The 20,826-nt window shown below is 43.8% G+C and overlaps 1 pseudogene; it reads left to right on the top strand.

The window, feature by feature from the left end:
* Positions 1-17,752: 17,752 nt before the first annotated feature.
* On the top strand, positions 17,753-20,115 carry LOC136473085 (protein DETOXIFICATION 34-like; annotated as a pseudogene).
* Positions 20,116-20,826: the final 711 nt, after the last annotated feature.

The following is a 20,826-nucleotide window of genomic DNA, read 5'->3' on the forward strand; positions in this document are numbered from 1 at the left end:
GACTGTCGATAGTCCTTGGTGCTTGATACTGGTCTACATTAAGTAAAGTTATGATACTCTGTAGCAATCCAGAGTTTGCATCTTGACAGCAAAACAATGATTCTCAGTGTGCAGCCCCATGTTATTATCTATATTGAATCTCAGTGGGACTAGTCATGTGTATGCATATTTGTAACTAGGCTTTTGATTTTTATAATTCTCACCTGTAGACTTAATTGATGACTTCATGTTGGGAAAATAAGCTTGTGATATCCACAAGAGTAGAAAATGTAAGAAAAAAACTCAGGAATTAACTCTGAGCTGAGAAACTCTCGATGACTAAAAACTGAGCTGAGAAACTATAGATGACTGAAAAATACTAGTGGAATATTGCTTTCTTGCATGTACAGGCTAATATGAGACCAGTGAGAGAATGAGGCCACCTTGGAGTAGCATTGCGGATAAGTATTGCCACTCATACATAGATTCTAAATCAATATTTTGTTCCTCTCTATAAATAAAAAGTAATATCCAAAAATGTGCTAGCATAATCTTTACAAAATCACCTATAGCAACACACTAAGATACTCAACCGAATTGTGCTAGATGGGCTAGCATGGTAGCATAAAGACCATTCTCGCATGATAACTAATGAGGTAGCCTCCCTTCTCTTTCTAGGCGTTGCTTATTCATATGTGGGAGTTTGTACCCATTTCCTCCTCCAATTTTCATGATCTCTTTCATGCACAACTATAGACTTAGGAATACTCTATTCAGAATTGCCTCATTATATTCTTTAAATTCTTGCTCCACATTATGAATTAGATCTTCAATAGTTTCTGGATTTCCACAGTTGGTTAAGGACTGTATAGAGTTGAAGAAACCAAGATCCAAAACATTCATGTCTGGGGAGTTTGCTGGCTGTTGCATTAGTTTAATGTCTAGACCAGTAGCCGCCGTAGTTTCGAGAAAAGCTAGGTCATTTGGATGAACATGGGTTCTAGCGTTGTCTTGTTGAATGAAAATAGTCTTGTGTGCGTCTTCTTGTGGCCACTTATCTTTGATGGCTGGGATAACCTTTTCAAGCAAATATTACCTCATCACCTCCTTGTTGACTATGATAGATTTAGTTTCTAAGGACCCTCTTTCTCTATTCTAGCTCCTCCTTACCGTAGGCACCTCTTTCACAAATGGCCATACTCCGAGCTTTCTAGAAAATGTCAAATTTCCTTCCTCATCATATTTTGGCCTACCTACAGCAGTCAAGAACATGACTTTACCAATGTTGTTCTTGTTCTAAATAGTGCATTCAGGGTCATCTTCTTCAGGCGTCAGGTAGTATTTTTTCCCGCTTTTGGTCATAAATTACCATTTCTCATCAATATGCACTATATTCTGCATATCAATGAATTTAGGTTCTGCATCCCCTAGAGTTTCCTAATCCAACATTGAAATGCAGAACTATAGTCTATCCCTTTTGTTGCTCTCTCTCAAGTGTTGCTATAATGTACTGGAGTGGCGTCTTATCTCACCCAGCTTGAACTTCTTGTGCAATGTTGAAATACTGACGTCTAAGGATTTGGCTAGTGACTTTAAGGTGGATCTTCTATTTAGTGGAATTGTGGCCATTTGAGAGAGATCAAGTTGAACTTTCTTGTGACCCACTTGGCCTGTTCTTTTGTTAGAAACATCAACCTCTTGTCCTAGCGCAATCTGCTCCCTTGCACACTTCTAGATCCTTTGAACAACTCAAATACATGTCTGAAAGAACTCAGCAACCTCCTTTGTTGCATTCTTTGGTAGTTTTCCATTTCTGCTTTTGCCATGTAAAGCTGCATACACAGCATATCTTTGAGCATCAGTTAACCATCTCCTTAACCTCATTTGTGGTTCAACACCTGCAAGTGCAATAATAAGAGAAGATAATTAGGTTGATTCACATTAACATGTTTTTTATTCAAGGTTTGAACAACTAAAAAGATTGAATCAAGCAACATGGCAACATGCTGTTCAGAAGTCACTTATAGATAAGCCACTTATTGCAATTTTCATTTACAAAAATTTGGATTGGCAGAGCTGTTTTTTCATAAAAGCACAAGAAAATAGACAGCATAATGTTGTATAAAATCACAAGAAAATGGATTTCATAAATTTCGTGGTTACATGCCCTGCATAAGTACCTTATTATGCATAATAAATGCATTCAAGCATGGTAGGTGTAGTTTATCACATGTTATGTTGAAAGAAATGGTTTGTGGGGGTGGATCTCATGGATCAACATCACATGTTATGCGCTGGGGATATGCAAATGAAACTTACTCAAGTTACTAGCATGAACTCAGGTTATTTTTAATGTAATCTGAATTATTTTTAATGTAAATGAGTGTACCGTTCTTTCATTTTAGTTTGCTATAAATATGTTACTCCTATGTTTCAAACTATCAATTTCCAACACGTGTAGTTCTATTTTGTCTAAAATAGAAATATAACCCTTTTTTAATGTAATCTTAATTATAACCCTGACCAAGACCTTATGTTGTTTATGGCTAGTTGTAACCCTCTTAGTAGTTGGTTCCCATGCTGAAAGCTCTTCTGGTTGTAATTTGTTGTGTTTTTGTTATCATTATGGTTCTATCATGATTTTCTATACACATGTGCTACCGTAACATCTCCAATTTGGAGCTAGTAGTACCATGTTTCATGAAAATTTCCTAGGTAATCTACAGATGCATACGATCCACTCGATCCAAATGGGAACATAACAATAAAGTGGGACATAATACAGTGGACTCTAGATGGCTATGTAGTGAGTGAACGATTAATGTGTGTTTGAAGCTGCTTATACCATCATTGAAAAAATTCAAGTGCATTGTCGTTGTTGTTACAAAAGTCTGCATATGCTCTCATAGTCCTTTTAGAAGTGGACAAGATTATTCTACAAGACTTTTCATTTATGCCAGTTATCCCATCTTACTAGTCTTGGGTTTTGTTGGTGGTATTCTGCTTTCTCTGTGATTCTTTTGCATCAGGAAACCCCATGTCCTCTATTATATTGCCATTCTGCTCTGCCGGTCTTTGCCCATTGGGCACTGCAGTACTTCCTTGATATCTTACAATGGAATCAAGGCTACAGCCTGACGAGTATAGTGCCAATGACTTTGTTTTGCAAGCATAGAACTAGTAATTGGAAATACATGTTGTTAATAGATACACTGAATTGTGCAATTTGATTAGCTAATCAATGAACTAGGAATTGGAGCATCTCTGAATATATTAGCTCATCAAGTAACTAGATGCAATGCATTTGAGTTGTATAAGTGGTCAGAAAGATGCAGCTCTGCTCTTGATCTTTTATCACATTATTGATAGAAATGGTTTGTGTGGGTGGATCCAAGTCTATCAAAAGAGGATTGAGGAAGAGGCAAATGCAGAACCTATACCTGTAGCATTAGAGTCATCACCTTCATCTTGAGCTAGAGCATCGACATCCTAGTGGGTTGTAGCCTCACCTTCTTCAGGTATGATCCCTCCATCTAAGTCTTCTGGAGGTGTACAATTGAGGTCAGGAAGAATACTCGCTGCCATGGAGGTGAATTGCTGATCCAAACACCCAATTTCACACCTATTTATGCAGATGAGCATCCAATGAGTTGGCTTCATGAAGAAAGCTAGAGGGAGGAGGGCAACTAGCTGGCCAGACATGGGCATGCAAGGACGGGTGCTCACCTGGCTGGCTACCACGCTTGGGGCACCTATTGATCAGACTTGGGGACCTTTGCTTTCAGAACAAATCCAGTGAAGGCGGGTGGCCAGCGGTAGCGGGGGAGTTGAGCTCATGGAGGAAATCATGGGCGGGTGGCCGAGTGTCAAGTAGTGGAGCGCCCCCGCATGGTGGGCTTCCTGGTGTCGGCGACGAGAGGCAGGATGGTTCGTGTTCATAGGAGAAATTTGAATTTCTCGGTGCTCTCTGTTGCATCATAGTTGCGTGTAGCGTTTGAAATTCTCCGAGACACACAAGTTGCGTGTAATTAATTTGGTGGTAGAGGGGCAGAAGTGACAATTTGTACCTTATCTTAATCTATGCTAAAGTGGTCGGAACGTCTTATAAATTGGTATGGAGGGAGTACTTTGTATTAGCTCTAAAAAATAGGAAGTTCATGTATTCTAAAAATTTAGCCGGTCTTCCCCTTGTGTTCCTGGCCTGGTAGTGGCCATGGTCCAACAGCCTCCCTGCTTACCCTCGTGCAAGTCCATTGGGTGGCCAAGATAAAAGCGTGCCTGCCCCAAAACCCTAACCCTTTCCTATCCTGTCCCGACAGCCGCCTCAGTAGGTCTCCCTCCCACCTCTCTCGCTCCAATCTTCCAACTCCACCGCACATGAGCATCCACAGTCTACACCCATCTCACCCGTCGCTCGCCCTCACCTACCCTGAGGAGCGAGATCACGGCTGCCGCCCTATAAGGCTGTGGAGCAACGGCGCCCTACCGCTCGACTTGGCGAAGGAGCAAGGGCACGGGATCTAGTGGCCATGTCTGGTTCTGTGGAGGAGGGCGTGGGATCCAGCGGCCTCGGCTAGATCCATCGAGGAGGGCACGGGTTCTGGCGTACATGGCTGGATGCGACGAGGAGGACGCATGACAACATTGGATCTCACATGCGTAAGGCATGGCCAAGGGTGATGATAGCCTCCGATGTACTGAGCCTGAGACGGAGGAGACACTAGCCCCGGAGCTCCCGCTGGTGGACGAGATGTTCGAGGCCGTCCGATCCCGTGGCGCCTGCATCCATGTGGTCCCTACCCTACCTTTGCTGGTGAGTCCTTTGCGCCACAAAGACTGCTGTGAATCTCTCATTTGGGTTGTGAATTGGGGATGTTCGTGACTAGTTGGGGATGTTCTGCCGAGGCGTTGTGTAGATTAGTCCACTCTAGATGTTTAATTGAACCTAGAATTTTATAACATGCTATTAATTGGAAGTATCTAGCTGTTTCAACTGTGTGCATTTTTGTCATCGTGCATGTAATATCAAGGTTTGTGGCATGTACTGCAATAACTGATGCAAGCTTCTAGCCATTCTGTTTGTGTCAAATTGTAAGATTTTAAGACATTATTCAAAGTTCTGCTCTGCCGCTAGTATCTACTATGTGCCATTTGAATTTGTTATCTGATGAAAGCAGTAAAATGGCTCTGTTTAAATTTAAATCAGTTCAATTATATATGATGCCTAGCTTATTTCCTGAACTTGTACTGCTGAAAGTTAAACTTGACTAAAAGTTAAATTGGTTAGAGGCATTTGTCACTTAGGCGCAAATGAGATCTAGTGCTTTAGATGATAACTCATATACTATGCATCAGTTTTACATAACTTGTCTACACATGCTGATTACATGGTTATATTTTTCAGGAAGTGCTGGGCACTAGCCTTTGACTTGAGTTTCTGGAAAATGATTCTCCACGTAACTTGATGGATGTGCTCTAGTTTTGGCAAGTCATTCCTTATTTTGGTTTTTGAGTTCGTAGAAATAATTGTGTGCACAAACCTTAGGATGTGAAACACAGTACTAGTATTGCTTGCTGAGATGTGCATTCATGTAATTCTTTTGGTGCTTGACTTTGCTGGATGTGATACAAACATATGGTTTATAATACAAATTCATTTGGTGCTTGACTTTGCTGGATGTGATGTACAAAACAGATCGGATGTTATATGTATTGACCTGTGTTGATATTTCTTAGCGTCGCTACTAAAAACAGAGTTTTAAATCTGTCCCTGGCAACGGCGCTAGAAATACTTATTGGTATTTATTAACTTATCACTTGTTTTAATAGCCACCTATTATAAACCTATATCTCATGACATTACTTTACTAGGTCATCATCCCTAGTGATGATGCTAGAGATACTTGTCGGTACTACTTAGCATTACTATTAGAATAATTCTAAGTAGTTCTTTATTAATTTATGTGACTAAAAAGAATATATATGAATCAAAAGGGATCTACATGCGCACAAATAATATACTATTGTAGCACTTCACCTGAGAGTATTACATGTATCGTTATTTATATTTTTACCACAGGAAAGGTCTAGCATGGACAAATATTGATAACTTATACTATTGATAGAGAAGTAAACCGTAACCAATATTCTACTCATAACAGGGATAAGTCATAGGATAAGATATATATATATATATATATATATATAATAGTCATTGCTAAGATCATCTTCATATCTACACATAAGAGATATTACTAAGGGAGATTAAGAACAGAGCTTGTCCCCCTTCGTTACCAGATCCTACGTGCTATCTACATCGGGGAGTGGACTACAAAGGACTCAACGGGAGTGTCATGTCCGCGATCTACCACATGACCTAGAATATAGGGTGTATCCACAGGTAAATAATGTACAAGCACTACGCTTACACAATGTCGACCACCCACCCATGGATCCTTAGGGTGAGCGCTATATGAACATATGCATGAATATGATGATAATCCAACTATACTAGGTATATAATCAAAGTAGACAATGAACATTATAACGAAGAATATGAATAAAATGAATACTAATATTGTCATAACAATTGTAGTAAGCATATAAAAATAATAGAGATACAAAAGAGAGATGTGGTACAAAGATTATATCAAACCATGCTCTTGACACGATCGGGAATTCAAGCGAAGCCTGCTTGCCTCCCTCTAGACCTAGCCTAACTAGCTATGCCCTAGAATATGATGGAGCTCTGAGGATGATTAGAGTTTTCATCTTCTCAAATGACTTGCTGCCTTCAGGGGGGGCAGGGGTTGATATATAGGCCGGAGCGTCCAACGTGAGCCCTTGGATCAAACTAACTTAAGGAATGGCATAGATGCAGCCTAGGAGGCGGTGGAGAACTGACATTGAAACACGGAGGCTAACAAGTGGGCCCAGGGATCGAGTAGCCTGTAGGTGCCCCACTTGGTAGCCTCTGCCTCTCTGCCTCGGCGTGGAGTCCTCTCGAGTGTTCTAGAGTCTTCTGGTGTCTGTTTTACTATAGATAAGCACAATTAAATCTAACATGTAGGTCCACCTTGACGGTTTTCTAGATAAACCCTACAAAAATAACAGATTCACTAAAACTCGTAGAATTTGTTAATTTAAACCCCTAGATCTTTGTTGGTGATGTCAATTGTGCCCTTATACATGTTTTATTAACGATTTATAATGGTTGTTCACTACCGTCAACAACCTGCATGTGATATATATGTGTTTGTGTATCTTCATGTGACATGTGGACATTATATTAAGCTTGAATATCGGTTTGATATGTGATAAAAATTGTATTTTTTGGTATATTTATATTGTCCTGTTGAACAGTCTGTCGCTATAAATGCATGGAGTGTTGGATGATTTGTCGGCATATGCTTGGTAACAGAACATCTGTCGCTAAAAAAGTAGCAATAGACTGTCTATCGCTATAAATATTTAGGGCAACAGAGTGGTTGTCGCTAAAAGTATTGTCTGTTGCTAATGATCTTTAGCGACAGGACTTACACTGTGTGCATAAGTCTAACTCTATAACTTGTTAGCGACAGATCGTCTGTCGCTATATCCACTTTTAGCGTCAGATCGTCCATCGCCAATCTCGATGTTGTGGTGTAGTGTATTCGGACCTACAAGCCTTGTTGGTGGGGGACTAACCAGTGACGGCAAAGAGTGGCAGCACAAGTTTTTCAGCCTGTTTACTGGTATGAAAGACATACCATAGCGTTATACGTGAACCACCTGTATACTACAAAGCTTTCTATTTTCTTTATTATGCATCTCTGCTAAAGTGCTATAATGCCATTATCATGGAACTTGTTGTAGTTTCTAGTCATCTGGTTAAAAGATTAATGAGTACCCATATTAAAATATTTTGTAATTTATGCAACTTGAAATCTCAATTCTTGAATTGCTCTTTTTTGTTACTACTATTTACATCTCAGTGTGGTGACTGTCCTCTTTTGTGCAGATATGCTATGGGCGACACAAGGTAAGACTACAGGTAAATTACCTCCCTCCAACCACTAATTTATCAGCACATCAAAGAAGCATTCTATGTTCATTAGTACTAGCGTACAACTTCTGACAATTGTTCAAATAGGCCTCAATATATATGAAGTCAGCTCTTTTACATTCTGGTACATATCTCATCTTAGTAAATTAATGGGTGCATTAATTTCTAATCCTTTAATTTTGGTGCTATTTGGTTTTCAAGAAGTTATTTAGATTCTCAATTTGTGATATGCTTGATGGCATAGATATAGTTGTCTCTGAAGAAAAAGAGAGATGTGTACAGTAGTTGCAACCAATGACAAGTGAACTTGGATTAACCTTGCTGTCTTACAATTTTGTTTTCCAGAAAGTTAGTCCAACAAGTTTCACATCATATTACTTGCTTATATCTCTTTATGAGGACTGATTGTCATGCATGAGCTGGGAAAATTGATGGTTCTCGAATCTCATCGTATATATTCATTTAAGCTGAAACTTCACTTTGATGCTACAGGTTTATTCTTGAATTATCCGCATTTCATAGATAGAAGAAAATGGTACCGAATTAGATTTCTTGCTGTCACCTAGATTCATTGTGATAGATTATTGCTATTAAGTGCTCATAGAAGTGCGAGCGCTGCCCTGGCTCCAATGTGTGCTCGGCGGCATCGGATGAGCAACCAGGACCTAGATGGTTGCAGCTTACCCAGCAAAAATTATTTGGGTCATTTTTTTCAACACGTTGGTTTATACATGGCTTTTGTATTTCTTATAGAGACAAGATCCAATTTTTATGTAATAGGATCTATATGTTGATTTTGTTAGTTGGTTGTTCATGTTCAAAGTTAACTGAGTTTTCTAGCTCTATATATTATTAGCTTTGTATTTATTCAGTTTCACACTAAATGCTCACTACTATTGAATGCTTTCTCGTGCTGCTTTTCCTAATTTTGAGCGCGACATTTTGTACTTAGGTGAGGTTATGGGATGCCTATAGAAGAACCTAGCATTGGCAAAGGCCATATGAGAGTTGTTGGTTCTTTTGCCTTCTCAAAGAAAACAAAGAAATTTTTTGTAAGTGACGGCAGGTTTGGTTCTTTTTTAGTTTTATGATTTATTTTAGTTTTGTGATTTTTTTAGACGTCACTGTAGCCTTAGCACGGGCAATATACTAGTATGTAATAAGTACTCCCTTCGTTCCAAATTATAAGTAGCTTTGACTTTTTTGGTACATCCATCTTACTATGCATCTAAATATAATATTATGTCTAGATACATAGCAAAAACGACTTATAATTTGGAACGGATGGAGTATTAGTGTTGGAATATAAAGTAATTGCTCATCTTCCCTAATAAAACTAGTCAGTACATGCACGTCAATAATATTCTTATCATCCTACTCCTCTCATCCTATATGCATATATACCTATATACATAGGGCCTATTTGGTAGAGCTCTATCCAATTCTGATTTTCAATGAAAACTGATTCTCTATGAGAAATGATTTTGTAACTCTGAAGTGGTTCTTTTTTATTCTTTAGCATATAAACTCTTAAAATTATGATGGAGAATCACTTCACGGAATCAGGAGAATCTACTTTTTTCTAGCTCACAGCCTCTTCGCTTATTTCAAATAATCACTTCACAGAATCAGGAGAGAATCACTGTTCTCCTAAAAATTGATTGGTAGCTGCTGGATTCAGCAGAGAATGCGCTCTGGGAGCTCTGCCAAACGAGGCCGTAGGTGACGCATGCCGTGATTTCATTTGTCCATAAACGAAAACGATACATGCATGGATTTACCATCTCCATCCCGTACATAAATAGCTCGATAGTGGAACTAGAAAAGGAGACATAGGGGACCTGAGATATAAGGGCTAATTGTTAGTTAGCTAAATTCAAATTGCTCTAATACATCTAAACAACAGGACTAATATATGGGCTATTTTTAGGGTATCCAACTAATTAATTATGGTATTAACCAACTATCTAACCAATGATAACTAATCTAGAATATTCGGACCTACAAGCCTTGTTGGTGGGGGGCTAACATTGAAAGGCAAAGAGTGGCAACACAAGTTTTTCAGCTTGATTATAGGTATGAAAGACATAAGATAGTGTTATACGTGAACCATCTGTATACTATAAAACTTTCTATTTTCTTTATTATGCATATGGGCTAAAGTGCTATAATGTTGTTATCATGGAACTTGTTGTAGTTTCCAGTCATCTGGTTAAAAGATTAATGAGTACCCATACTAAAATATTTTTGTAATTTATGCAAGTTGAAAACTCAATTATTCTTGAATTGCTCTTTATTTTATGTTGCTACTATTTACATCTCAGTGTGGTGACTAGTCCTCTTTTGTGCAAATCTACTTTGGGCGACACAAGGTAAGATTGCAGGTATAAATTGTGTCGCACCCAATTTTGCATGGCAAAATCAAGTACTCATATATGTACGCCCAGGATGTCCAAACACACATATATCTTCAAATTGTAATAATATCAAAGTAAAGTACTTTATTACATCGCATATCTCATCATATTGTTTTCACATGGTCTTGCTCATCAGCAACATTATTACATAAAGTGAAAAACTAAGCACAAACTGCCACAGGGACTCCAACCGGTGAACATCAATCTAGTAGTCCTGAACATCTTCAGGGAACTCCTCATATATGACATTTGTTACCCATCTGGGATTTTATTTGAATGTGAAACAAGTGTAAGCGCACCATGCTTAGCAAGTATAACAAAGGGATCTATGAGGCTCAAAGGCTTGACACGGTTTAACTATGGTAAGCAATTTTAGTTGGTCATGTTTTATTAAACCTATGTCACTTCTTTAGTGAATAAACCCACCCAAGTTGTAATTATAATTAATCAAGATTATATCATTCCCAACCATCCAAGTAACCACTAATCATGAAGGATCCAGGCCGCTCGTATCCGTGAGCGCGGCTATTATAACAGGTTAAAGAATTCTACAGAATTTGTACAACTTTACCCACCGAGCCATGATTCCCAATGTCGGGGTTTGCAAATCCCACATCGCCTCTACCAAGGAAGCGTGGTAGGGTTTCACTACATAACTCTTCGCTAGTCGCACTAACAAGTCGTAACTGCTAAGGTTTCAGCCGTCTAGCCATATGCGGCCCTCCTCCAGGAGTGGCACTCATGATCGTGGCATAGTACACACCCTGGTAGGAAAAGAAACATGCAAACTAGTGCCCCCCTCTTGCCCTTGTAGAAAGTTACAGACGAACTAGTATAATCTAGTTACCAAGCTAAAGTCAGAGCCATTTGACACTCGGGGTTGTACTGAACCTCCTGGGTGGCTGCTTCAAGATTGAGTCCTTATGGAGAGGCACTAAAGCACTCAACCTAGTACTCTAGCCCCTAAAAGTTGCTAAAAAGTACCATTTTAACATGTTGCATATACCTTTAATCATGTTTAATATTTATTTTAGGTTATACGCTGCAGCAACTATCCAAAATACATTCCAAACCATAGGTAACAAGGATATGTAGTACACGAAACAATCTAGGTAAAGTCCTTAAGGGCGATTCAATTTTAAACACATGCATATGTATGAATTATAGAGTTCATAAGTACAAGGGGCCTTTGCTACACTTGCGTTCCTCAAAGTTTCCTTCTTGGTACTGCTGGTTACCCAACTGATCCTCAGCAACCTCGAACTGATCACCCTCTAAATGTGTTCCAATTCACCAATCAAGCATCCATTCTAGTCATCACATGCATACAAATATACTTCTATTAGAACAGTACACCTTTCGGTGCAGAAAGTGACCAACACATAAATATTTATAGTTTTACCATACGTTGTGATCGGATGTGGCCTAGCACTCAATAACATAGGGTTTATACTGGTTTAGGCAATGTGCCCTATGTCTAGTTTGAGTCAGTCGATGACTTTATTCCTGAGCCCAGGTGCTCAAAGTTTGCAGTGGGGTTACAAACAAGAAGGAGAAAGATGGGGGGTATAAGAGGTCCGGTCGGACCCTAGTCTAAAGGGCCAAGAGTGATGGAAGCTCCGCTATGTGCTAAGTGTTCGAACATGTGCTCGAGGTCTAAACCTGGTGGTTCTGTTGTTGTGTGTTGAATCGATGTAAGTGAACTGAGGAGACTATCTATTGGGAGAGAGTGCATCCCCTTTTATAGGTGAAGGGAATGACCTTACAAGCAAGAGAGAGAGAGAGAGAGTACGCATGTTACTAAGTCTTGTTACCCACACCATCGGGCACAAAGAGGATTGTAGGCGCCCATAACACTGTTAAATGTCATAAGCATGTGGGAGGTTGTGTCGTTTTCTTTCGATATAGCAGATGTCGGTGCCTATCATACTATTGATGCCTAGAGGCATGTAGGGGGTTTTACCATGTTCACCTAGTATGGTAAATGTCGGCGCCCACAACACTGTTGATGCTCAAAGGCATGTGGGGGGAGCCTTACCGTGTTTGTCCAGTATGGGAGTGGATGGCGCCCATAACACTATAGGGCAAATGTTGGTGCCCACAACACTGCTTGGGTTCTGTCATGCTAGGAAGGTCGTAGGGTACCCTTCTAACATGCCCTGTTGATACTGTCCTATAGGTGTACATGGTATGGTCATCAGTATTGTGGTTGACTTGAGTGCCCTGCCTTACTTTCTTCATCCGTTCCTTGGTCCTCCCGAGCGGGCGTCCCCGATCAATTAGCCCTAGTCGGCTCTGATTGCGTCAGTCGAAGAGGAGTTATAAGCAGGGGCTCGGCGTATCCCCGGTCAGAGACGCAGGGTGGAGTCAAAAGTGGTGTTTGGCCAGGCCTTCTGGTCGGAGAGGCCATCCGGAGGCAGGCTAGGGTTGGAAGCGAGCGTTGTTCCACCTTATCGAGGCCTTCCAGATGGAGTGGCAGGCTAGAGTCAGAAGCGGGCATCGTTTCTCCTCGTCCAGGCCTTCCGGTCGGAGATTGGATCACCCTTCTGGCTTGTCGTTTAGGTATTTGGGCCGAACCATGAGTTACGCATTGTTTGCAACATCGTCTGCTGGGCCAAGCCTTTGTTGGGAAGTGGATCCATGAGGGACCCTAGGTTTATAAACCTAACACCAAATAGTAAAAACAAAGATTGTAAAGCTTATAAAACTAATCTACGTACTACTATGAACACATGAGCGAAAGAATCACTCTAATTGGCTTTAAAACGCAAAAGTTATGTATAATACAAGTTTCAATGACATTTTTGTAAATAAACCGAACTAAATTTTGAATAAAATCTGAATTCTATCATGTTCTAGACGACGCGTACTATTATTCAAAAATATAGGGGCTAAAATAGATAAATACAGGACTAAAAGTAAATGCTTTTGAACTGATGTAGGACTGCGGGTTGATTTTGGGAAAACAGAAGGGCTAAAGCACAAAGTGCGCTCAGCTGACCGTGGTTTGACCACGTCGCTGCTGACTGGGCGTGATGTGGCGCGCGCTAGTTGGTGTGGTGCACCACCATGTGCGGTGAACCTGTGACGTGGGCGCTGTGCTCCGTGTCCATGATGGACCGACCACTTAACCCCGGAGGGGTATCTAATCCGCGCCGTCCATGGGAGAGCTGACGGTATAGATGAAAGGGGGACATTTTCCCCTGCTGGCTCACTGTGCAGCAGCGGCGGCACCATTGACGCTGATGAACCGAGCTTGCCGGTGATCACTGGAACTGTGATTTCGACCACCTCAGACCAAATCGAGGGCAAGGGAGTAACAAGCGTGACAATGCGAGTTTGACACGGCATAAAGAAAAGGCGGGGAAGCATGTCAGAACGACAGCCCCATGGCAGCGCCATGGCCGATGAGATCCAGAGCTAACCGTCACGGTATTCTAGTGTACCATTCGCAAAAGTAAAAGGACGAGGAGCATGAGAGGTATACCGTGAGTCCGAAGGAGGTGATTATGGCGTCTGAGGAGGTTCCAAAGCGGCCAGTGATGAGCGGAGGCGGACTAGAAACAGAAGCCGCCTCCGACGAGCTCGAGAACATCAAACCCGTGACCAAATTAAGAAGAGAAACGTACCTACGATCGCGGCGGGGCATGGCGGAGCTCCTAAGCGTGACTGTGAGGACCTATGAGCTTCGGAGCGGTGATTTCAAGGGCGGCAGTGTGAGCTCAGGTGGTGTACAAAAAGAGAGAGAGCGAGGGGCTCGGTAGCGAGCTTTATAGGGCGAGCAAGCGTGGTAGAAGAGGAAACGGGCACGGCGCAATTCACCCGGTGTCATTGCGGCTTGATGGAGCCCTTGATGGCTCCCTTCACTCAGCAGGTGAAGCCGCCATTAAAGGCAGGCGCGGCATCTCTGGTCAGTGAGGAAGGAAGGGGAAGGGGGGTGGCTAATGAGAGGGCCCGACCGCGTAGTGGGAGAAAGGGGGAGAGTGGGTGCGGGTGTGGCTTGGATGCAGGTGGGCCACCGCTTGGGCCGAGCTGGGCACCAAGTTGGGCCGTGGCTCGCGCACGTGCAAAGAGGGAAAGGCGCGGGAGGGGGAGCAGAAGCGGGCCGCGCTACTAGGTCGTGCACTGATGAGTTGGAAGGCGCGGGTGAGACCAAATTTTTTACATTTTAGCCTTTTTTGAAAGTTTCTCACAAATAGACCCCTGGTAGAAAGAATTCAGAAAATGGACCCTTAACTCGACGCCATTGGTGCTGGCGCCGAGCTAACACATCTCGGCGCCAGCGTCTCTAGCGCTGAGCTCCTAGGCAGGGTAGATGACATGGCAGTGAGCTCAGCGCCAGTCACTCTAGCGCCGAGCTCACTGCCATTTAACCCCAGCCAACCTTCCTGCCCGAGCGTTTTTCCTCTTCTTTCTCCTCCCTCTCAGGTTTTTTCTCTCCCCACTTCACCCTACCTCACGAATCGGCATATTAGACCTTAGAAACTTTGATTTGATCCGTAGATCTTCGAGAGCAAGGTATCATCGCTCCCCTCCTAGTTTTTTTGCATCAATTCGGTATGTATTAGTTGGATTTTTGAACGTAATAATCGTCATCACTTAGGGTTTCATTGTATCCATCAATATATGTATTATACAACCGTAGGATGATGCCAAGGCGTGGAAAAGCTAGCAAACCTAGGCGCATGTAGTTATGTTATGGGTTCATTGTTGTGCATCAAATGGAAAACCCTAGGTTTATGATTTAATGTTAACTGCTTTGGGTTCTTAGAACGAAATTGATTGTATTGTAGTTATGGTTCTCATTGACATTTATTTGTGATGTTTTGATTTATGTTTGTTAAATTACATCCGTTTTGTTAGATGCAAGAAATGTTTCAGGAGGAGATTTGGTGAAAATGGGGTCGTCCTCGAGAATTATACCCTAATGCGTCTAGCAAAGGTGCTCCCGTCCCTCCTGACCCCTCTGTCCCTAACTGTGACTGTAGTTTCCCGGCCCATGTTTTTCAATCAAAACATCCGGATACAGCGGCGCGTTGCTTCTACACATGCAGTCGTTTTAATGTAAGAAATTATTTCCACTATCCTTTTTCTTTATTTGTGTAAGTATGCTACTAATATTTTGTTGGAATCTTGTTGTGTAGGACCATGAGAGGTGTTTTTTCTTTCAGTGGATCGACAGTGCATACAAGTTTGATCTTAGGTACCTCCTTTTCGACAATTGGTTTAGAGGGAGACATCCACGTGAGCACTTCAAGCGGTGGGTTCCACCCCCCCCTAACCCTCCGCCAATGACGGCTAAGGAGAAGCACCTAGCCATAGTTAGATGACTCGAGGAACCTCCTCTATGCGATTATGGAGATCGAGCTGTGATAAACCCTGAGAATACGTTGGAGTTTGTGTGTCCAAACAAGCATGAAGTAAGTGCAAAGTGTATGTGTTGAAATATTGAGCTATATGTGTTCATGTACTAATGTCTACTTATTTAGGTGTTTTCAATGGTGAAGTGTCGTTTCAAGAAGTGGTTGAGCTATATGTTTTCAATGGCGGCGGAGCTCGGCTCTGCTAGGGCGAGAGAGGGAGAGGAAGAGAGGCGCGGGGCCCATAGGTATTAAAGGCTCAGCGCCAGTCACTACGGCACCGAGCTCGGCGCCAGAGTGACTAGCGCCGAGCTCACTACCATGTCATCTACCATGCCCAAGAGCTCGACGTCAAAGACGCTGGCGTCGAGACGTGTTAGCTCGGCGCTAGCATCAATGGCGCCGAGCTAAGGGTCTATTTTCTGAATTCTTTCCGCTAGGGGTCTATGTGTGAGAAACTTTTAAAAAAAGGGCTAAAATGTAAAAAATTCGGCGGGTGAGACAAGGGGTGGGAAGGGGAAACGGGCCGCCAACGGCCCATGGCCGGAAGGGCGGGCAGAAAAAGAAAAACAAGAACGGGCTGGCTTTGGTTGCTGGGCTAGAAAGGAGAGAGAGAGAGAGAGAGAAAACTTTAAAAGAAAAGCCTTTTCATTTTTAAGACTTGACAATTGGATCAAATTCAAATCAAATTTGAATTTAACCCCAACCAACCTAGCCCTACACTCAACCAAAAATATATGCTTCGGCATGAATGCAACAAACAAGTTTCTAAACCTTATGGTTAATTTTAATTTAATCAAAAATTATTATTTAGCTTAGGTTAAAATGCATAGAAGATTAAATAAATACCCAATTTAATCTCTAAATTGTAAATAGAATTTTTAGGGTGTTACAAATTGCCTCCCTCCAACCACTAGTTTATCAACACATCAAAGAAGCATTCTATGTTCATTAGTACTAGTGTACAACTTCTGACATTGTTCAAATGGGCCTCAATATATATTAAGTAAACTCTTTTACAATCTGGCACATATGTTATCTTAATAAACTAATGGGTGCATTAATTTCCAATCCTTTATTTTTGGTGCTATTTAGTTTTCAAGAAGTTATGTAGATTCTCAATTTATGATATGCTTGATGGCATAGATAGTTTTTTCTGAGAAAAAGAGAGATGCATACAGTAGTTGCAACCACTAACGAGTGAACTCAGATTAACTTCTGACAATTGTTTGGCAGTTGCTGGATTCAGCAGAGAATCGGTTTTGAGAGCTCTGCCAAGCAGGGCAGTAGGTGACGCATGCCGTGATATGCATGCATGGATTTGCCATCTCCATCTCGCACATAAATAGTACGATAGTGGAGCTAGAAAAGGAGACACAGGGCCCTTTGATATAAGGGCTAATGGTTAGTTAGCTAAATTTAAATTGCTCTAATACATCAAAACATGCGGACTAATATGTAGGCTAATGTTTTTTACAAAGTATCCAACTAGTTAATTACAGTATTAAACAACTAGCTAACCAATGATAACTAATCTAGATTATGTTTGGTTCCCCCTACTAAAATTTAGTCTCTGTCACATCAGATGTTTGACATGAATTTGAAGTATTAAACGTAGACTAATTACAAAACTAATTGTACAGATTAAAAATAATTTACGAGACGAATCTATTAAGCCTAATTAGGCTCATGTTTAGTCTTTCTAATATCTATCAAAATACCTGACGTGACATCGACTAAACTTTAGTCCCTATATCAAAACACTCCCTTAATCTCAAATAGTAAGTGGCCATGTGTGTCTAAACGGCCTGAAAACGGGCCGGCCCCTATAGCTAAGCTGCGCTAGACTCCGTACGGAGTACATTTACTCCGATCGTCCTCCATATTTAACATCCTCGTCGTCATCGTCACGAGCACTGAGCAGCACTGGGAGCGGGAGGGAGAGCCAGGGAGGCGAAGCAGTCCACGTTCGTTGCCACCTAACCCGTGGCGGAGGTGCAGTGCAGTTGCGACGTGTGGCAGTGATCGAGCGAGCTAACTATATAATAAAGCATCATCCCCAAATAATGCACGGGCGACGAGACGGCCAGCCTTGATCCATCGCGAGCGCGAGGGCGAGCACCGGCGCCGGGAGGACTGCTGCGATGGGGGGCGACGCCAGCACCATCGAGGGGGCGCCGCTCCTCGGCGGCCGGCAGGCCTCCCACGAGCCCGACACCCCGCCGGTGCGCACCGCGGGGGACGCCGCGCGCATGGTCTGGGACGAGTCCAAGCGCCTCTGGGGCATCGGCCTGCCCATCGCCGTGAGCATGCTGAGCATGTACGCCATCAGCTCCATCACCCAGATGTTCATCGGCCACCTCGGCACCCTCCCGCTGGCCGCCGCCTCCATCGGCCTCTCCGTCTTCGCCACCTTCGCGCTCGGCTTCCTCCTCGGCATGGGCAGCGCGCTGGAGACGCTCTGCGGCCAGGCCTTCGGCGCCGGCCAGATCGCCATGCTCGGCGTCTACCTCCAGAGGTCCTGGATCATCCTCATCGCCGCCAGCGTCGTGATGACGCCCCTCTTCGTCTTCGCCGAGCCGCTGCTCCTGCTCCTCGGCCAGGACGCCGACGTCGCGCGCGAGTCCGCCAGGTTCGCCACCTACATCGTCCCCGCCATCTACGCCATGGCCATCAACTTCGCCGCCAACAAGTTCCTCCAGGCGCAGAGCAAGGTCACCGTGCCCGCCTACATCGGCTTCGGGGCGCTCCTCGCCAACGTCCTCCTCAACTACCTCTTCGTCTACGTCTTCGGCTGGGGCCTCCCGGCGGCGCCGCCGCCTACGACGTCGGCCACTGGATCATGGCGCTCGGCCAGGTGGCCTACATCATGGGATGGTGCAAGGACGGCCGGAGGGGATGGTCCGTCGCCGCCTTCCACGAAATCTGGGCATTCGTCAGGCTCTCGCTCGAGTCCGCCGTCATGCTCTGCCTCGAGGTATGGTACATGAGCATGATCACCGTGCTCACCGGTGACCTGGAGGACGCGCAGATTGCCGTTGACTCCCTAGGCATATGGTAAGCAACGACGCTTCTTGCATTCTTTTGCTTAATCTTTTTTTGGGCACAACTAATAACAAACCATAACTACTACTCTTATATATATATCTGACAAACATAGAGCTCTTTCTCCTATATGTATATATCTTCAGCATGAACATAAACGGATGGGAGGGCATGATCTCCATAGGCCTCAATGCGGCTATCAGGTCCAGTCCAGATAATCTACTTCTTTCCTGATACTCTACTGCATAATACTGGCCATGTTCGCTTCTCTTATAATACATATTTTTCAGCTTCTTTTTTCAACCGGAACAATATTTTCTCTCTCACAACAAATCAACCAGAATAGTGTTTTTGTTTGTTTTTTCAGCGAAGCGAACGGATCAACTAAATAGAGTATTCTGTACTGGCATAATATATGCTTGCTGTTACCGGGTACTGATACAACCACTGCTCTGCTGTGTTCCTTGTCCTTTCACTAATTTCAGCGTCCGGGTCTCCAATGAGATTGGCTCCGGCCGTCCAAGGGCCGCATGGAACGCAGTCATGGTGGTCGTCGGCGAGGCGCTGCTGATCGGGATCGTGTGCATGGCCGTCGTCCTCATCTTCAGGGACAGCTTCTCCATCACATTCACCAGCGACGCCACGCTGCAGCGAGCCATCGCCAAGATCGCCGGCCTGCTCGGCCTCACCACGGTGCTCAACAGCGTGCAGCCCGTGGTTTTCGGGGGTCGCGGTTGGGGGCGGATGGCAGGGCCTCGTCGCCTACATCAACCTCGGCTGAAAACACTGTCCCAACTAAATTGTTATTAAAGAAAAACATTGTTTTAGTCGGAAAAAAACCGAACCAGTCGAATATGATGCTAGTCGTGGTTTGGAGGACAGATTGGAAAGCAGAGGTAACAACAACCTACTAGCTCCATGGCTTTTTGTACCATCCTTTTTTTTGGCCATTTTTTTTTTACCTTCCCATGGTTCTTGCAAGCGGTGGTATTAACTACTTACACATGGTTGGTCTCCTTTGTTTTGGCAACTGCAGGCAGCACAAGCTTCAAGCCGTGTGCAAAAGTGGGGCGGCAAAGGCACTGATGAAGTCAAGCCTCTCCTGCAATAGAATTAGTGTAGAATCATTCAAGTTCATTTTTCTTGCCGTGTGACACTTTGCCGCAGTAGGACATACCAGGCTCATTTCATTTGAATTGAATAATCATGCATGGGCACCGGTAAAATACTGTGCTCCCTCCGTTCCAAATGATAAATGGCTTATATTTTATTTTGCTATGTATAAATAAATGAGTTAAATGCACCAGAGATCTATTAGCTTATGACGATGTTTCAGTTAGATCCATCAACTTTCAAAGTGATTTTTTGGTCATAAACTTTGTACGCCGTATCACTTAGGTCCATACATCTCCACGTTGGTTTCTCATACTGATGTGGCACGTCGTCGTTGCACAGGAAGGCGACGCGGACCAGGCGGACCAACAACAGACGGAGACGACCCTGCGGCCTCGATGCCATGGAGCTCCGGCTGCGGCCGCTGGACGCCGTGGAGGTCCGATCACGGCCTCGACCCGCGCGGTGCTAGGATGCTGTCGGTGCTTTCTACTGCTGGTGGTCGCGGGCGACGCGGCCGCGCCGCACTCGAGCTCGAGCTCGTCGTGCCCCGCGACGCCGCCGGACGCCGGGAACACGCTGCAGGTGTCACATGCGTTCGGTCCCTGCTCGCCGCTGGGCCCTGGGACGGTGGTGCCGTCGTGGGCGGGGTTCCTGGCGGACCAGGCGTCGCGTGACGTGTCGCGGCTGCTGTACCTAGACTCGTTGGCGGCGCGTGGCCGCGACCGCGCGTACGCGCCCATCGCGTCGAGGCGGCAGCTGCTGTAGACGCCCACGTACGTGGTGCGCGCCCGCCTCGACACGCCGCCGCCGCAGCTGCTCCTGGCCATCGACACCAGCAACGACGCCGCAGGGGCTGCTGGGGCTC

The sequence above is a fragment of the Miscanthus floridulus genome, chromosome 8, assembly GCF_019320115.1.
Source record: "Miscanthus floridulus cultivar M001 chromosome 8, ASM1932011v1, whole genome shotgun sequence".
NCBI lineage: Eukaryota > Viridiplantae > Streptophyta > Magnoliopsida > Poales > Poaceae > Miscanthus > Miscanthus floridulus.